A 19,900-nucleotide genomic window follows, 5' to 3' on the forward strand; every position below is an offset into this window, starting at 1 on the left:
ATGGGGTCTCGGATGCTGTACTGGCGACGGTGAGGACGCCGAGCCCGCCGGATTTCCTCACACTCCTGTCTGTCTGTGTGGATCGATCATTTTGATCATCATTCTCACTGTCTGTGAAACTCCATGCCCTCTTTGAATGGTGTGGAGATGGAGCCCCCGATAGCCGTGTAGACGACCCTGCCTGCGATTCTCCTTCAACAACACAGACAGACAGTTTCCTCCGAGTCCGTCTGGCTCTTTATTCTAGATAAACACGGTTTCCTGCTCATTCGTTTCAGACGGTTCTTATACTATAACAGGCTGGTGCTGATGTCCAGCAGAGATAGGGAGACTGAGTGTTTCTTTATGGGTGAACCGATATGAAAGTACAACTCCACCAACTCAACACCCCTCATTTAACACCAGGTGCTGCCTTTGCAAAGACTTTGGCCACATTACTGCATACCTTTCTGGTAATATCCCACTTTAATGTCGTCATCAATATCGTAATATATTATCATCTAAATATTATGACTTTCTTCTCAAAATATTAAGATTTTATTCTAAAAATGCGACTTTTGTTTCGAAATATTACGACTTTATTCTCAAAGTCTGCTATTTTTGTTTTTATTAGTGGCCCTCAAACACCGTGCGAGCTCTTTCATTACAGATTATGATGTCGGTGAGTTACTGTTACATTAACATTTTAGTACGACCTTGTGGAAAATAAGCACAGGGTTGCTTGATAGTCAGCAATACTCAACCTTGCCAGAGTTATATTGTGCAAGCTGGCAGCACCACGGCAACCCCTGCTGAATAAAGAGCATTAGGATTTAAAAAATGTTTTTGCCTCCTAATGGTTACCATTAGAGACCACTAGCTTTCAAGTGGAATTAGAATGTATCTGGAATCAGTCACTAGGTCACCTGCTAAACTATTCCTTTACATTATCAACCCATCAAGAAAAGCCAAAACGCATTACAAACCACCATGAACCAGCAGAAACTCTTATGTTATGATGGGCATTCAGACCGCAAGGTCAAGTCGGAGGTCACAAAACCGCAGACAGAACTCTACAAATCACCAGCGGCTGTAGATTCACGCATATTTGTTTTTAAATGCCAAATACTCATTATGTAAACATGTAGAAACAATATTAATTTAGTGTCAGTAACGTCTTTACAAATATTGATGTATTTTCCCGTTGAGTTTTATCCACCAATGAGAGAAGCCATTTCACAGACATATCGGCCAATGAATGATAAGCGGGCGTTCCTGATGTGGGCGTTCTTGTTTTACGGAAACGCCTTTCATTGCAATTCGACTCTATTGGGAGGGCGCCACTTTCAGAAAACAATGACATCAGTCATCAGTTCACTCAAAAAAACGATGGTTATTCAAGTGTTCTTTAGTAAACGTAGTACTTTTACTTAGAACAATGAGTTCTACTATGTAGAACCACTTTATGCTTTATGTCCTTTGGTTCTTCAGGTTGTGTTGGTTCTGTAAAGCACCAAAATGGGTTCTTCTGTTGTTATGATGTTAAGCTTAACAAAAGAAAAACCCTTTTTGGTGCTATTTAGAACTATTTTCAAAAAGGGAACCATACACGACACATTCTCCCATCAATCTGGAGAACAATTTCACCATGCAAAGAACCAGTTAAGCATGCAAATGGTTCTATATAAAACTCATGGATCTAAACAGAACCACTACTTGCACTAAAGAACCCTTGAAGAAGCATGTTTTTGAAGAGTGTAGTAAACCTGGAGGGATTCAGTATTGAAAAGACTTTAGATATTAATTTCCTCCCTCGTTATCTCTTTCATCAGCAAGTTCGTCTTTGCCCTTTGGGTTATTTGTGTAAAGCCACAGTAAATCAGCACTGATTTGCATAATTTCTGAGGTCTACAAAGCAAATATTTATACTTCAAGAACAGGAGAATGTCACATGGGAACAAGTCACTGAGCTGTAAGCATACAGTCTATTGATGTAAGTAGCCTAACAAGTAAGTCTTGACACTTAAAGGGGAAGTCCACTGACTTTTTAAAAAAAAACTTCTACAAAATTCACTCGCTGAGATGTGAACAAACTCATTCAGAGTGGTTTGGTGTGAAATGATTCATTGTAAAGAAGCTTACACACTCAGATTTCTTTACAGTGGTGGTGATGGGAACCAGGGGTCACAATGTCTACAACACAAATATAGACATTTTATTTACTATCCAAAACCACCAGTGAACCTACACGAGTCTTCTGAGTTTTTATATATGTCTTTTTAAAGATATGTTGTTTTTTTTTGGGGCTTTTCTTAAAACTATCCTAAAACAATGGGCCTCATTCACCAATCATTCTTAAGAAGGAATTTCTTCTTAAAACCTACTTATGGGGTTGGTTCTTAGGTAAGAACAGAATCTACACACAGTCAAGAGCACAAAGGTGTAAACAGTTCTGCGGTTTAAGAACACGTCATGAATCTGATGTAGACTTTTTCTTAAGACCTTTTAAGAAAAAACTTAGAAGAAGATATTGATGAATGAGGCCCAGCGTCTCAGACATCAGGCAGTGTATTCATAACCATTTCTTTTAGAGCTTTTAGAGGCATTAAACTCTTCAGACGTCTGGTTCCTATTACCACTACTTTCTACTAAGTTATTATTAATGGTAATTGTGATAAACCATTATTCTGCCAAGAAATGAGGTTCCTTTAGAGCAGGGTTTTGACCATAAGTGGGCCTCACAGCCCCCTCTTGTGGTCCTTAGGACTATACTGAATGGGGAACAAGCGAGCCGTAGTGGGCCGCTGACTGCACCTTGTCATAAAAGTCAATAAAAACATGTTTTCAATATGTTTAAGCAATATTAATACAAGTCGTGCAACAACTGTGCGCAAAGCAGCTTTATCAGTTGTCTCTAGAACCCCCCCCCCGCCCCTCAAAACATTCTGCTTAATTTACACCATTCTGCTGTTGAAAATTGCCCCAAAATGATATTTTTAAGCAAAAAAGTTATGTTTTCGTTTGAGTCTTCATGCTTTCTAGAGATAAATAGGTGGGTCTCGAGGTGTAAAAGGCTGAGGACCCCATGTTAGAGTATGTTATTGTTGCCAAGCAACCGTGGACTGCTGAATGAAGAACGTTTAGTTGCCCATCATCATGTACTGCAGGCTTTTCATTAACTTTTTTGACTTTCTGTAATATAATACTGAACATACAATACAGCGTAATTCAAAAAGATTCACCTGCTTTCAAAATGATTTATTTGACTTGTAAATCATTACAGAACAATGCAGTGAACTGTAAATGGTTTAAATGAGCATAAAGTTTATTATGTAATTCTAGAAGTGCTCAGTATGCACCTCCTCCAGCCGTACGGACAACATCAACGCCATAGTCAAATTCATCCCATACTCGACTGAGCATGTCGGGTGTCGCTGCACTCACGGCTCCTTCAGTGCGATTTCGGAGATCATCCAGTGTTGTGGAACCAGCGGCGAACGCTCTGAGCTGTTGGAGGTTCACTGCTGATGAAAATCACACTGCACAGTTATGACGGATTCACTCTTATTGAAGTGGAGAACGCAAAACGCTTTCTGTTCAGGGGTCTCCATCTCCTCGCAGACTGAAGGGAGCCATATTTATGGGGCAGTCATGGGCTGGAGGTTAGGGAACCAGCCTTCTGACTGGAAGGTCGCTGGTTAGATCCCCTGAGCCGACAGGACATGACTGAAGTGCCCTTGAGCAAGGCACCTAACCCCCACCTGCTCCTCGGGCACCATGGATAGGGCTGCCCACTGCTCCGGGCAGGTGTGCTTTTTAGTCCAGGATCAGCTTTACCTGGGTCTGGGACACCAGCCCTATAAGAAGTATTCTTTGAATGATTTCTTTTAGTTCATTCAATGGAATGAAGTTCTTTACTGAGATGTGCCACTCTGAAGAACGTTTTATGTTTATATTTAAAGAACTACCACAAAACATTTTCTAGGAAGAAACCTTAAATTGGCAAAGAACACTTACATTATGTGAAGGTTTTTTATAATTTTGAGAGGTTCTTTACTGTCACAAATCTAATTTACAGACATAATTCCTGAGTGAACTAAAGTGGTTCTTCTATGATATCAATCAAATAACATTTGGTTTGATTTTTTTTAAAGAGTGTAGCATTTACTAAAGAACCCTTGAAGAAACACTTCTAGAACGGGTCTAAAAGTCTGAGACCTCTGATGAAATGCTTCTATTTTGCACTCTTTTCTTATTTATTACAACGTATTTCATCACAAATAATCTTATCAGTACAACAATCTGAGTGAAAAGAAGAATCTTTGAATGTTTTCATGAATTGCAGAATTTCTTCTACTTTGAGCGGCATGTCCCTCTTTTGCTGGCATTGACTCCATGTTTATGCAAAAGCCTCTGATGAATAGACTAATCCAACCTGAGAGTCATCTGAAAATAAGCTTTACTGGAAGGAAAAACTGACCTCTAAGGCCTTAACATAGTCCATTTCACAAATTTGCTTCAATTTGAACAGGGAATAAGAAATAGTGCAGAATCTTCAATATTTCTTCGTTATTTTAGTCATCATAACTTTGTTTTTTTAAATGTTTAAGATGGCGTGTCAGCGTGTTTTGAGCTGGTACGAGTGGATCAGACACAGTAGTGCTATTGGAGTCTCTAAACACTGTGTCCACTCACTGTCCACTCTATTAGACACTCCTACCTTGTCAATCCACCTTGTAGATGTAAAGTCAGAGACGATAGCTCATCTGCTGCTGCACAGTTTGTGTTGGTCATCCTCTAGTCCTTCATCAGTGGTCACAGGACGCTGCCCAGAGGACACTGTTGGCTGGATATTTTTGGTTGGTGGACTATTCTCAGTCCAGCAGTGACACTGAGGTGTTTAAAAACTCCAGCAGCACTGCTGTGTCTGATCCACTCAGACCAGCACAACACACACTAACACATCACCACCACGTCAGTGTTACTGCAGTGCTGAGAATGACCCACCACCCAAGTAATACCTGCTCTGTGGTGGTCCTGGGGGTCCTGACCACGGATGAACAGGGTGAAAGGGGGCTAACAAAGTATGCAGAGAAACAGATGGACTACAGTCTGTAATTGTAGAACAACAAAGTGCACCTATATAGTAAGTGGAGCTGATAAAATGGACAAAGAGTGTAGATACAAGTAGGTGGACTTAGTGAAGTGGCCAGTCAGTGTGTAGTTTGCATGGACACAGGGCACATATGTATGTTTCTATGTGTAATGTTTAGTTCTTCTAAATTTCTCATAGGTGTCTCATTCATTGACAGCACGGATACAAGTACCATTTTGATGGATTTTGTATTGTCAAATGATACTTTTTCTTCTACTTATGTATATTAGTGAGAAGTGTCTACTTTTTACTCAGTTCCATTTAAGTCATTAACATTTAGTTCCTAATTTGTTTTCTGTTTCATTTCATTCTGCTACATTGCTTCAGCATCTGTATGTCTGCACTGTCGATCACACCTCTCACTTTGAGGGTTTATCACTTTGTTTTTGACCAACAGAACCACAAAACGAGAAGAAGTCCTGAACAACCTTCAGTTACTATGCTATTAAATGCAAGATGTTTAGTTCCACTGCAGTTTTATAAGTTGCCCAGTACTTAAGTAGTTTTTTGACCTGCTACATGCTTAAAAAGGTTCCACACTGGGTTATTTGAGTGATGCCATAGGAGAACCACTTTTGGTTCCCTCAAGAACTATGTTTGCAAAAGAGATTTGAGTCTAAAAAATGTTTTAAAGCTATAAAGCACCTTTACAAAATATAACATTATACACCAATTTAAGTGTTCTTTCTACAACCTTTACATTCTTTGGAGGTTCTTTAAACTTTCAAGAAGGTACACTCATAGATATTTTTAGGGAACCAAAAGTGATTCTTGACACAAAGAACCCTTTGAACAGCTTTATTTTGAATTTGCTGAATCTAATTCAATAAAGGCAGTGGTTCTGTAGAGAACTGTGAACAATCTAAGAACTATCTGAATGCATAAACGGTTCTTCTTTACGTGATTAAACAGTTTTTCCTCTATGATGGGAAACCTGTTGTGTGTGTTCATTTAAAGAAACTTTTTTGGTTCTAAACAACACCAAATAGTGTTCTGCTACTGTACTACGTCATAGAACCTTTTTTGGTCCTATATAAAACTCTTTTTGTTAAGAGTAAGGTGCACCCATTGCTGAGATAGGTGCTCAGCTGTGCAGACAAAAATTGTACACTCTTTAAAAAAAAGGTGCCAAAAAACCTGTAAAATGTTCTTCACACTCACAAGTTTTCGTGGTTCTTCAAAGGTGTTGTTCAAAGAACCCTTTTGACACCTTGTCAAAGTGTCAAGAACAAGAATGTAGGTTTCATATAGTGTTAATGTAGTATATTGTTTTATATTGTAGTATATTGTAAAGTATATAAACAGCCTTTTTATCAGTGAATTCATTGTAATGCTTTTTCCAGGGTTCTAGTAAAGGCAAATGGTTCTATGGAGAACTGTGAACACTCTAAGAACTAACTGAATGCATAAATGGTTCTTTACGTGATGTGTGTGTGTGGTCCTTTAAAGAACTGTCTTTCAAACATGGTTCTATAAAGCACCTGATACTATAACAAGTCAAAGCACCTTTTTTTGGTAATATAGAACCCTTTTTATTAAAAGTAGGCACCCTTTGCAGACACAGGTGCTCAACTGAGCACATACGCTTTGTAAAGGTGCCAACAAAGTGTTCTTGTGTGTGATGCCCTTTCCCTAAAAACTATCAGTAGATGGTTCTTTAGAGAACAGTTCTTGAAAATGAGCATGAAGAAGCTTTTCAACGTTTACAGAAACTCCACATAATCTAAAGGTACATTATGTGTTGGCTCTAAACCTGTAAAAGGTTTTTTACAATCACAAATCTTTAGTCCTTTAGGGAACCAAATGTGGTTCTTCTGTGTGTGCACAACTGAATGCCAGCGTCAGCAATGCGTGTACTTTACTCTTAACAAAAAAAGGTTCTTTATAGTTAAAAAAGGTTCTTTGAGTCCTTTTTTGGTGTTATACAGAACCATGTTTGAAAAAACGTTTTTAAAACAGATTTTCCATCATAGAGAAGAACACCTTTAGCAAAAAGAGCTCTGTATAGTCCTGAAAAAGGGACCTAGACACCTAACTACAGTGGAACCCGTTTTGGTAGAATATAGATCCATTTTTCTTTAAACAACCCTATTCAACTGGGTTTTTATCACTGAGAAGAACCATTTGACCATGCAAAGAACCATTTAAGCATTCAAAGGGTTCTTTGAGTGCTCATAGTTCTATATAGAACCATTGCCTTTACTAAAGAACTCTTGAAGAACCGTTTTTGTTTAAAGTGAAGTATAACTTTGCACACTTAAAAAGATGGTTCTTCAAGGGTTCTTTGGTAAAGGGAATGATTCTTTTTAGAAGCATGAGTTCTAGCATGAAATGGCTCTATACTGAACTCATGGTTCTAAAAAGAACCATTTCCTTTACTAAAGAACCTTTGGAGAACCATCTTTTTTAAATGGGTACTTCTACTGAAGTTGTTTTTTTCATGAAGACACTTCTACTTGAGTAATTATTTAACAGAGAGCCTATCAGCCTGTATGAACCATAATTCTGTATTACTGATATGCTTTATAAGGCATTCTGTTCTATGTATCCTTATTGCATATGGCATATTTATATCCATTGTACAGTGTCTTTACATCAGTCTTATTAAGAATGTATGCACATTCTGGTGTTTTCCCTCCTGTAAAACACCTTAACGAGGGTTTTGATACATCCAAAGTGAGTCAAACTGAACTGAATTGTCAATTAAAGCCAGTGGTGATGGATATTAACGTATCTTGGAGTAAGAGTGTGAGTTCTGCTCGTACTGTATTTTCATGAGTCAACTCATGAGACTCTCATACATTTCCATAAACTGTTGATGTGTCCGGAGATCCACGATATCAATGCAAAACCGGTCTGACACCATCTCATGATGGACAGAGACCCATGCACACTATACATTTCTTTCACATTGTATTGAAGCAGAGAAGATTGGAAAACAAAGAAGAGGAGCTGCTCTTCCAAGGTGAGAAAGAATATTAGCCATTTACACACATTTTACTCACTGCAGCTGATATGAGAACACATTGTTCAGCTAAAAAGGAGAAATCAGATAGTTGAGCTTATGGAGGAGCTATAAATGAATTAAATTACAAAACTGTTTTAAAAACATTGTTTGTTTACATTCTCTATAGAAATCTGGCCTTAATTCAATACTGCTGCAATTGGGTGCATTAAAAATCAGGGGCACTAAAAATCTAAAAGGATAGGCTCAGCTGACCTGGCTGTAGGGGTTAGATTTGCTTTTGGCAGATATAACTGTTACAGAAAGAAGGAGTATTTTATGGTGCGCTGCTCCATCTGATCTCCCCCTTTATAGTTATGTAGGCTACATTTACACATTACATATCAAATCCGTATGAAACTTCCAAGTAGCTGCTGTTACTATGCAAATTGTATGAGGCATTCTTTTGTAGCTGTTGGGAAAAAAACTGAATCTCTATTTTTGTCATATTTGTTTATTACTTGATTTGAAAATGCCAGCTGCCATTTACACTGTGTCAAAATTTCATGATGAATGAACCAACAGAAATACTCCAAAAAGACTTGGAATAAAGTCATGTTACATTTATTTACATTGAAAGTTAAGAAGTTTTTTTTTTTCTTGCCCTGCAACGATACCATTTTGGAGATGGAAGTATTTGTTCAGGCTGTATACAAAAAAAAAAACACTGAAAATTATTGACTACTGTGAGCAAACTGCAGAGTGTCCACCTCACCAGTTTAGAAGACACATATCGTTGCTGTCAGAACAAAAATGTTGTATCCCCAAAATGTTTACTTTGAAGGAGCAGGAAAAAACATTCTTAACTTGTAATGGAAGTGGAACCAGATGTTTTTCCGAGGAATTCTGAAGCATTTCTGTTGGTCCGTACATCATGAATGTTTTACAAGATTTTTGTGCAATAGCAACAATATAAGTCTAGTTGTCTACAGACTTTCCTCTGGTTTTAAGCTGCTGATATGGTACAATTACGTTTTGAAGGTATTGAAAATGTACCACCCCAGTGAAAAATTTACTTGTAGGTGCCTCTGTGTAGTACCCTCACTTTTTTTCTGTCCAGCAGCTTTGGGTTTTAAATATCTTAATGTCCTTCACTGTTAGAAATAAAGGTTCTGTGCAGGTACATTTTTCGTTCATCAAGGTACAAACAATGTAAATGTACCTTCAAAGATACAACAGTGGTTTTAAGGTCCAACTGTGTACCTTAAATGTTTTTCCAGGTGAAAAGAACATATTTGTGCCTTTTCATAACCGAATGTTTTAAAACAGAACCATATAATAAAAGTCTGGAGATGAGACGGGGTGTGTGGAGTCAGTACAGCTTAGAACATATCATTTCAGTGGATTATGGTACAGTTATGTTCCCTGACTAAAGGTACTGAGACGGAGCCTTCAGGGTCCCACCCCAGTGACAAGAGGGGAACTGCCCCAGTGACAGTTTCATACCTTTTTTATGAGAGTGTACTGTAAAAATCAGTATTCACTCGTATCTCAGTTTGTCACATTGTTTTGTCGTAACTGTTTTGCCAAACATGTTTTTTACTGTAAAAACAATTGCTGCAGTGGGACAAACACAGTTCTTGTGCAGGAACGTGAGAAATGAAGCTCATAAATGTCACAAGCAGTGAACCTTTTTGGTAAAATGAGATGTGTGAGTAAGAAGAAACTTTTCAAAGTTTAAAGGATCTCCACATAATGTAAGAACCCTTAAACTGCTAAAGAACCTTTTGAAGATTGATAAAAGGTTGTACACACTCACACTTCTCATTATCAAACATGGCTCTTCAGGAAAATGAAGCTTTCTAAGGCATCGCTCAAAGAGCCCTTTGTGGCACCTGTTGTTAAAGAGTGCAGCGTTTACTAAAGAGCCTTTGAAGAAGCACTTTTTTAAGAGTAACTGGCATAAATAGACTCTCCTTATCTCATTTCTTATTTATTGTAGACAGCGATTCCTCATTGCAGTTCAGGGTAAAATGTTCATTTGTACCACCCTGTCAGAAAAAAATGTACAGGTACATTTGTGTTCACAAAAAACATTTATGTTAAAAATGAGGTAAACATTCCTTCCAATGGTCTCAAGGTCCACTTGTGGACTTTAAATGATTTTAAAACTGTCCTATATTTACTTATCCAGGAGAAAAGGGCCTATTTGTATATTTTAATAACTTAACTTTTTAAAATTGGACTATAAAAGTAAACGCCTGGAGTCAGGACACGGTGTATGGAGTTGATGCAATAATGAAAAATATAACAGCAATGGAATATAGTACAATTATGTTCCCTAACCAAAGACACTGAAGACATCCCCTTTAGGGTACCAGTGACAAAACTACCTAAAAATGCTTTGGGTTTTAAATGCCTTGATGTTCTACTCTAGAAGTCAGTAATTACCAGTGTCTCACAGCACGTCATGCTGTTTTGTTGTACTTGTTTTGCCAAATATTTTTCTTATTGAAAAAAAAAATCTCTGTCAATCAGGACAAAAGAAAGTTCTTTCTTATTGTGCAGAAATGTGAGAAAAGAAGCTAATGAATGTCACAAGAAGTGGAGGATGGTGTCTTGAGTCATTGTAGAAATAGCTTAACCCCAGAGTGAAGATGACCTCTTAATCTCATTTACTTCTGCCAGACATAGTTCAGTTCTGTTTGAAATCAGAGTGAGGCATCTCCTGTTTCTGAAACTCAGCAGCCCCTGAATTTTCTTGCTTTGATTAAAATCTTGTCTCACAGATAGTTTAACTCTTTAGTGTCTGAATCATCACACCCCCCGCCACCCACCCCTGCGGAATGATGTTTACGTAAGAAAAGTCAAAGAGCTCCTCATTTCCTTTTATAGTTCTTTTCTAAATCTCAATAGCCTACCAGTGTAGAAGGAGACCTCATGCTGTTTTATCTAGATCATCTTAAAATTACGTGCGCATTTCCATCTCCTCTTTCCCTCTAATGATGGGCCTCATTCACCAAACATTCTTCACCAAATTTCTTCTTAAAACCCACTTACGCAGTTTTTATGAAGATTCTGACATTCACCAATGTTTTCTTATTTGGGATTGGTTCTTTCTAAAGAACAGATCTAACAAAACACGTAGGAAGATATTAGCGAATGAAGCCCAATGTTTGGTGGCTTCTCTCTCTGTATGTAGGAGTCAAAGTACAACCTTGTTCACTGTAGCAGAGTTAAAAGCTAAATACTGCAGTACATTCAGGGGTAGAAATGGACATTTTTTTTTTACCGGGGGAGCCCTAGTATAATAATATTAGACTGTTTTGAACTTGTTTTGAGCACATGAGAACTTATGGGGGGGGGGAGTCGCCACAATAGCAGCTCTTCATATTACTCTATACTTCATATATTTACATCTCAATTTACATCATCTTCAATTTACATCTCATTCACACATCCTGCCAAAACCTGAATTAAATAATACTTCTACTTTTTATAGCTTTCAAGATACATACAGTCGTGTGCAAAAGTTTGGGCACCCCTGGGAGAGTCCGAATGCGGAGAGTCCGAAATCACTGACTGGCTCTTTTTGATGAAGGGTGGGGTTGTCTCCACAAACAGACATCATGTTGAGTGTTATGGGCTTTCTCATTCTATTTTAACCACTGACTGGTCTCCTCCCTTATAACGTCTCTCGTTAAATTCAGCAAATAAACAGTAACTGTGAGAAAGTGTGTTCTCAGTAGAAGATGTGTAAATTTATTTTAACTTAAGATGTGTTGATTTATTTTCAACTAAGAATGTCATTTGACCAGGGACCACCAAACTTTTGCATACTATATAAGGTCATGGTACCTTCCAATTAATTGACTCATGTTTCCTGTTTTTTTTGCAACATTCCAGACTTATTTGCATCAACAAATGGTTTGAATTTTCTTCAGGCCTCATTCAAAATTAGGTCTTTCTCTCATATAACTTTTTGGTAGGCTGTCTCCTTTATCACACGACTAATGCAAATCCATGTTTTCTGTTGATTTAGAGGTCAGAAAGGAATTCCTAAATTGGTGCACTGCTGAATGTATTAAGTATTAAGTTACCCTTTATTAGGGAAGGATTATGTAGGACTAGCCTTCTAAACACATGCCCCACCTATTACAAGCCCACAAGTAATAAAGGCTAACAAAGCAGACTAGACACAAAGTGCTGGTCTGGAAGGGCTGATGACACAGAGACGATAAATGAATCAACCAGCAATGCTCTTCTCCTGTTCTTTATGTAGCTGGAGCACCCCCTGCTGTACACAAGACAAAAGAGAAACTACACATACGCACTGCACACTAAGGGCCGTAACACCCAGGGATGGCCAGTGCCCAAGGCCTCTGACTGCCAGGGGCCTCGGAGGGGCTCGGACTGGGGACAGCCCAACACAGACACAATAATAAGATGAACGAACAGCCTTTGTACACTAACAAAAATTATGCAGCTTTTCAGCATAAAAAAGTAACTTGACATTTGAACCCAGAAATTTAAGTTGAGCTTATAATATTAAGTTAACAGAAGAATAATTCATGTTTTACATTTGTTAACTTCTTATTCAATGTTCACTTTCAAGTTAATCTTATTACTTGCTTTTTATGTTTAAAAGCTGCATAACGTTTTACAGTAATACTGACTAAAGAATTGAAATAAGGGCCCCTTAAGCCATACCCTGCCACTATAATTGTAATAATGAAAAGCCCCTGAACACAGAAATATAGCTGTGTAGGAAATTACTGTAGACAAGCTCACATTGATTGAGAATGTAGATACATTTTTAGGTGTCAGACTGTGCAGGGTATCAAAGACGCCTGTGCCAAGGGCCTCTTTAGAACCATGATCCATCCCTTGTAACACCCTCTACCCCTACCAAAAAACACATTAGTTTTTTACATAATCTACTTCAGCACATTAGTAGAAAGCCTGTAAAGTGCTACACTTTACGGTCACTTGGTCACTTTCATAAAGCTATCACCTTACATTAGACCTCATGTGCCAAACACAAGGCCCCTGGGCCAGATCAGTCCCACAGCACAATCCTATTCAGCCTGCAAAAGTATTTAAATTTTCTATTAATATTAGCTTGTTTCACAACACGCTGCACTACAGTCCCCAGCATGCACTGCAACGCAATGTGTGCTCTGACTCTCCTCCCCCAACAACAACCTATGGCACAGCAGTTGCACCACAATTCTAATTCACAATTCCACACCAATTAAATCACCAAACACGCTAGCTGCATTTCAGCTGTAGTTCAACCAACACTTAACATTAACCTATCAGCTAAGAAATTGAGCCCAAGAATAAAAGAAATTGAATCAAAGAAAAGATGCCAGGTGTCTAGTTCAAGCAAAAAGGTAGGTTTAAAAGACTGAGCTCCTGGGGGCATTTCATTTTAGAATATTTCAAGTATTCATGTAATATTTCAAGGTTTACTACAAGTGCCTCTGTTTTGCTGTTGACAGTTTGGTGTATTTTGAATAAACAATGGCCAGTGCAGGTTATAGCACAATGTTAATTGAAAATTAAATAAAAAAAGATTGGCATTCTCTGACCCATGGATTTTTTAAGATTTTAATATGGCCCTTTCAGTGGATGAGTTTGACACCCCTGCACTAGATACACACTTAAAGGGGAATTCCACCAATCTTTCAAAATTCAGCATAATTAAATGGTTGAGATGTAAACAGAGTCATTCAGAGTGGTTTGGCGTGAAATGCCCCGTTCTAGACAAACTTACAGAGTCCGAACTGTTTTACGTGGTGGTGATAGGAACCAGACGTCTGAAGAGTTTAAAGTCTCTAAAAGCTCACTCACAGAAAGTTATTACGTGAAACGGTCACAAATATGCTGCCTGATATCTGAGCCATTGTGTTATGGTTAAGTATTGGCCTACAATGTATTGTGACAACAGCCATTGTGTGCGCTGCCAACCAGGAGCTAGCATCGCGGAAAGCTGCATGAAGGGGCTCATGGGAGGCGTGTGCCTCAGTAGAAAAAAAAGTACTGTTTGTTTTGTTTATGTGTTGTTCTGCTAGGTTGAGATGGGTGGTATGTGTTATATGTGTTGTTGTGTCAGGATGTGGGGTTGTTTGTGTGTCTGTGTGTGTGAGGGGGGGTCACCAGTAACGTGAAGCCTGTGGCTAATGGTGACCTCTCACCGTAATTCAGTGCTGGTTATGTGCCTTTCTGCCTGATGGCTCAATAAAGAGCTGTTTTTGGATCAGAATTATGACTTCATCGAACTATTATTTTGAAAGTTGTTACAGTATTTTAAAAATGCATTCCTGTCAGAGAAGTACATTCAGGATGTTTTAAGAAAATGTATTTATTCAGGTTGTCCACCATCTTACATATAAAAACTCAGCAGACGTACAGCTGCTGGTTTTTGATAGTAAATACTGTATTTGCATTGCAGACATTACGACCCCTGGTTCCTATCACCACCATTGAAATATTAATTTGGCAAAAATCATCTAATATAAAAAGTACATCCTTCAATAACTGAACCTGCTGTGGACATTTATTAACATGAAACCAGCTAATTTAAAGGGGAATTCTTTATTTATTTTACACGGAATGTTTTATTTATTTTAGGGTTGTATTTATACCCAGGTATAAATATGTTTCAGTTAATTCATTCTGCAAGTAGTAAAACTCAATATTTTGAATGCAATTTAGAGCCTAAAAGGGCAAACTTAAAAAATGTATAACTAAAAGCCAAATTTGAGCACAGCTTTAAAATTTTGCATGACTTCATGAGACTGCATTAACTTAAAATTTTGCCTGACTTTTTAGAAGCAAAATCCATAATGTGATCAAACATGCCCTAGGTCAGTTGGCATAGAATGACATGTAAAAAAAAAGGAAAAAAGGAGAAAACAAAGAAACAACCAGAAAAAATGTCTTGCTGACTTTAAAGACACGGGTTTAAAGGCTTTGTCACTGGCTTCTTGTAGCTCCTGTGGTTGCAGAGGGAGCAAAGGATCATGGGAGCCTTGACATATTTCTCTGTGTTTGTGCTGTAAGTCTTACTGCTGATTACTATTCCTTTACAAAAGAAGGTTTGATGTATTCTGAAAAAATAAGATTATATAAGACTAACAAGTAAATATGACAATGATAGTCTCTTAATCTTTGTGGTAAGGAGTGTCTATATGAACCTGCTTTTTTGATTATGTTGTAACTCATGCTTCAAAACTTATCTGACAGGGCTGCTGTCTATCAGTGTGAAGGTGACTCTAATTTTAATGATTACAAAACCCTGCATCCCAACCACGTCAATTTGGCCTGGATGAAATGTGTTCCAGACAATAAGTCTCTCTCCTCTGTGTCCATCCCAGGAACACAGCAAAGCCTGAAGAGAGAAGGCTTGAATCCTTTCAATAATTTTCAGGCATGGGAACTTCTAAATCAGTTGTATGTAGGTGTGCGGTTCCTTGACATGACTCTTTCGACATCATTATTTGGCACACTGCACGTTGACAACAATGCTATAGTTTATCGTGAGGAATTCAGTCATGTGCTGAGCCAGTTACAGATTTTTCTCAATGATAAAAAGTCCGAGGCCGTGTTGTTGAGACTTTCTGGTGCTGGCAATGCAATCAATCTTGCCAAAGCAGAGTTAAATCGTGCCACTGCCATTGAAGTTTGGAAGAACAGAAAGATTCCAACAATGGGTGAGGCGAGGGGTAAAATAGTCCTGATTCAGAGCTCAGATTTTGATTGGGGGCTTCAGGTCAACGCCATGGTGTTGGGCAAAGATGAGAAAGAATACCAGATGAAGGAGAATATTAAAAAGGCTTCAGAATACTGCACACGTGAGATGATGCTTACTGACAATGGTGCCAAAGGTACATGGGAGATCCCACAAAATATTGCAGGAACACTAAACAAACAGCTTTATGAACATCTCTTGAGCCTTAATGCAAATAAGAAGCCATCTTGTTTAGGAATAATTGCCATGGATTTCCCAGGTCCAAAACTCATTCAACTAATAATCAACATTACTTGCCACTTAGGAACGGGCACGGACCGAAGTTCAGACACAGGCCTCAATGGACTTGTTGCCCTAAATGAAAGTACTGCAAGACCTGGACCTCCTCAATCTGGTCCTACGCCTGGAACACCACCAAAATCTGAGCCTGCACCTGCATTACCAACATCACAAAAACCTGAAACTGTTACTACACCAGCAACATCAAAAAAACCTGAACCTGTTACTACATCAGCAACATCACCAAAACCTGAACCTGTTACTACACTGGCAACATCACCAAAACCTGAAACTGTTACTACACCAGCAACATCACAAAAACCTGAACCTGTTACTACACAAGCAACAACACCAAAACCTGAACCTGTTACTACACCAGCAACAACACCAAAACCTGAACCTGTTACTACACTGGCAACATCACAAAAACCTGAACCTGTTACTACACCAGCAACATCACCAAAACCTGAACCTGTTACTACACAAGCAACATCACAAAAACCTGAACCTGTTACTACACCGGCAACAACACCAAAACCTGAACCTGTTACTACACCAGCAACATCACCAAAACCTGAACCTGTAACTACACCAGCAACATCACAAAAACCTGAACCTGTTACTACACAAGCAACATCACCAAAACCTGAACCTGTTACTACACCGGCAACAACACCAAAACCTGAACCTGTTACTACACCAGCAACATCACCAAAACCTGAACCTGTTACTACACCGGCAACAACACCAAAACCTGAACCTGTTACTACACCAGCAACATCACAAAAACCTGAACCTGTTACTACACCAGCAACATCACCAAAACCTGAACCTGTTACTACACCGGCAACAACACAAAAACCTGAACCTGTGACTACACCTGGAACAACACCAAAACCTGAACCTGTTACTACACCAGCAACAACACCAAAACCTGAGCCTGTTACTACACCAGCAACAACACCAAAACCTGAACCTGTTACTACACCAGCAACAACACCAAAACCTGAATCTGTTACTACACCAGCAGCATCACCGAAACCTGAACCTGTTACTACACCTGCAACATCACCAAAACCTGAACCTGTTACTACACCTGCAACATCACCAAAACCTGAACCTGTTACTACACCAGCAACAACACCAAAACCTGAACCTGTTACTACACCTGCAACATCACCAAAACCTGAACCTATTACTACACCAGCAACATCACAAAAACCTGAACCTGTTACTACACCTGCAACATCACCAAAACCTGAACCTGTTACTACACCTGGAACAACACAAAAACCTGAACCTGTGACTACACCTGGAACAACACCAAAACCTGAACCTGTTACTACACCAGCAACAACACCAAAACCTGAACCTGTTACTACACCAGTAACAACACCAAAACCTGAACCTGTTACTACACCAGCAACATCACCAAAACCTGAACTTGTTACTACACTTGCAACAACACCAAAACCTGAACCTGTTACTACACCAGCAACAACACCAAAACCTGAACCTGTTACTACACCAGCAACAACACCAAAACCTGAACCTGTTACTACACCAGCAACATCACCAAAACCTGAACCTGTTACTACACAAGCAACATCACAAAAACCTGAACCTGTTACTACACCGGCAACAACACCAAAACCTGAACCTGTTACTACACCGGCAACAACACCAAAACCTGAACCTGTTACTACACCAGCAACATCACCAAAACCTGAACCTGTGACTACACCTGGAACAACACCAAAACCTGAACCTGTCACTACACCTGGCACAACACCAAAACCTGAACCTGTTACTACACGGGCAACATCACCAAAATCCGAACCTGTCCGAAGGAGGAAGAAGATATGTCGCCGTGTTCATAGACGTAAACCCTCTCCCTTAGTTTCATAACTCACTGTATAGCTTTTAATAATTCTCTTTATTTGTTACATAACTGTATACCATTTATACTGTCCTTTGAAAATTTTACATGGCTAGTAATAATTTTTTAATAATGAATATTGGTACATTTTCCCTCTCCAGCAAAATAAATAATTATATATTAAATTTAATACATTTGTTGATTAAAAGCCTCCAGAAACAACAAAGAAAGATTGGTAATGCTTTCTTTTACAGCCCCAATTTCAAGGTTTTAACCAGGTAAATGTGAAGTGCAAAATTTATAAGTCCTATGTAATTCATTTGGTTAACATGATAAGTTCCAAGACAGTTTAATTAAAATATCCTGAAACTCCCATCAGGTTCTAGCTATCAACCGAGTACGACTTTGGATAAAACGATAGTACGTGATCAGACAGCCTAGCTTACACCAAAAAAAATCTAACAGGTTCTAGCTTTTAAGAAAAAGAAAATAGAAAAATAGTTAAGTGGAAAACTATTTAAATAACAAGATGCTAAGTATGAACAAACATAAATGCGCTAAGCCAGTTACAGATTTTTCTCAAAGATAAAAAGTCAGAGAGTGTGTTCTTGAGCCTTACTGGCGCTATCGATGCAATCAGTCTTGCCCAAGAAGAGTTAAATCATGCCACTGCCGTTGAAGTTTGGGAGACCAGAAAGATTCCAAAAATAGGTGAGGCGAGGGGTAAAATAGTCCTGATTTTGAGTACAGATTTTGATTTGGGGCTTCAGGTCAATGTCATGGTGTTGGGTACAGTTGAAAAAGAATATCACATGAAGGAAAATATTCAGAGTACTGCACACATAAGAGGATGCTTACTGACACTGGTGCCAAAGGTGCCATGGAGAAACCACAAGATGTTGCAGGAACTAAAGAAACAGCTTTATTAACATCTCTTGAGCCTTAATGCAAATAAGTAGCCATCTTCTTTAGGGATAATGGTCATGGATTATCCAGGTTGAACACTTATTGAATTAATATTTAACGTTATTTGCCACTTAAGAACTGGCACAGATCAAAGTTCACATACAGGCCTCAATGGACTTGTTGCCCTAAATAAAAGTACTGCAAGACCTGGACCTCCTCAACCTAGTTCTACACTTGGAACACCACCAAAATCTGAGCTTGCTCCTACAACTGCAACATCAAAACCTGACCCTGTTACGACACAAGCAACATCACCAAAATCTGAACCTGTTATTGCACCTGGAAACCACACAAACACCTGAACTTGTTACTGCACCTGGAACAACACCAAAACCTGAACCTGTTATTACACTTAGAACATCACCAAAACCAGAACCTGTTACTACACCTGGAACAACAATAAAACTTGAACCTATTACTACACTGGCAACATCACCAACACCTGAGCTTGTGACTACACATGAAACAACACCAAAACCTGAACCTGTTACTACACCAGCAATATCACCAAAACCAGAAATTGTTACTGCACCTGGAACAACACCAAAACTTGAAACTGTTACTACACTGGCAACATCACCAAAACCTGAACTTGTTACTACACCAGCAACAACACCAAAACCTGAACCTGTTACTACACCTGCAACATCACCAAAGCCTGAACCTGTTACCACAACTGGAACAACACCAAATCCTGAACCAATTACTACACTGGCAACATCAACAAAATCTAAACTTCTTACAATACCTGGAACAACACCAAAACCTGAACTTGTGACTATACCCGGAACAACACCAAAAACTGAACCTATTTCTACACCTGGAACGTCACAAAAACCTGAACCTATTACTACACCTGGAACATCACCAAAACCTGAACCTGTTACTAAACCTGGAACAACACTAAACCCTGTTTCTGTTACTCTACTAGCAACATAATCA

This window comes from Colossoma macropomum, unplaced genomic scaffold, assembly GCF_904425465.1.
Source record: "Colossoma macropomum unplaced genomic scaffold, Colossoma_macropomum, whole genome shotgun sequence".
NCBI classification, from domain to species: Eukaryota; Metazoa; Chordata; class Actinopteri; order Characiformes; family Serrasalmidae; genus Colossoma; species Colossoma macropomum.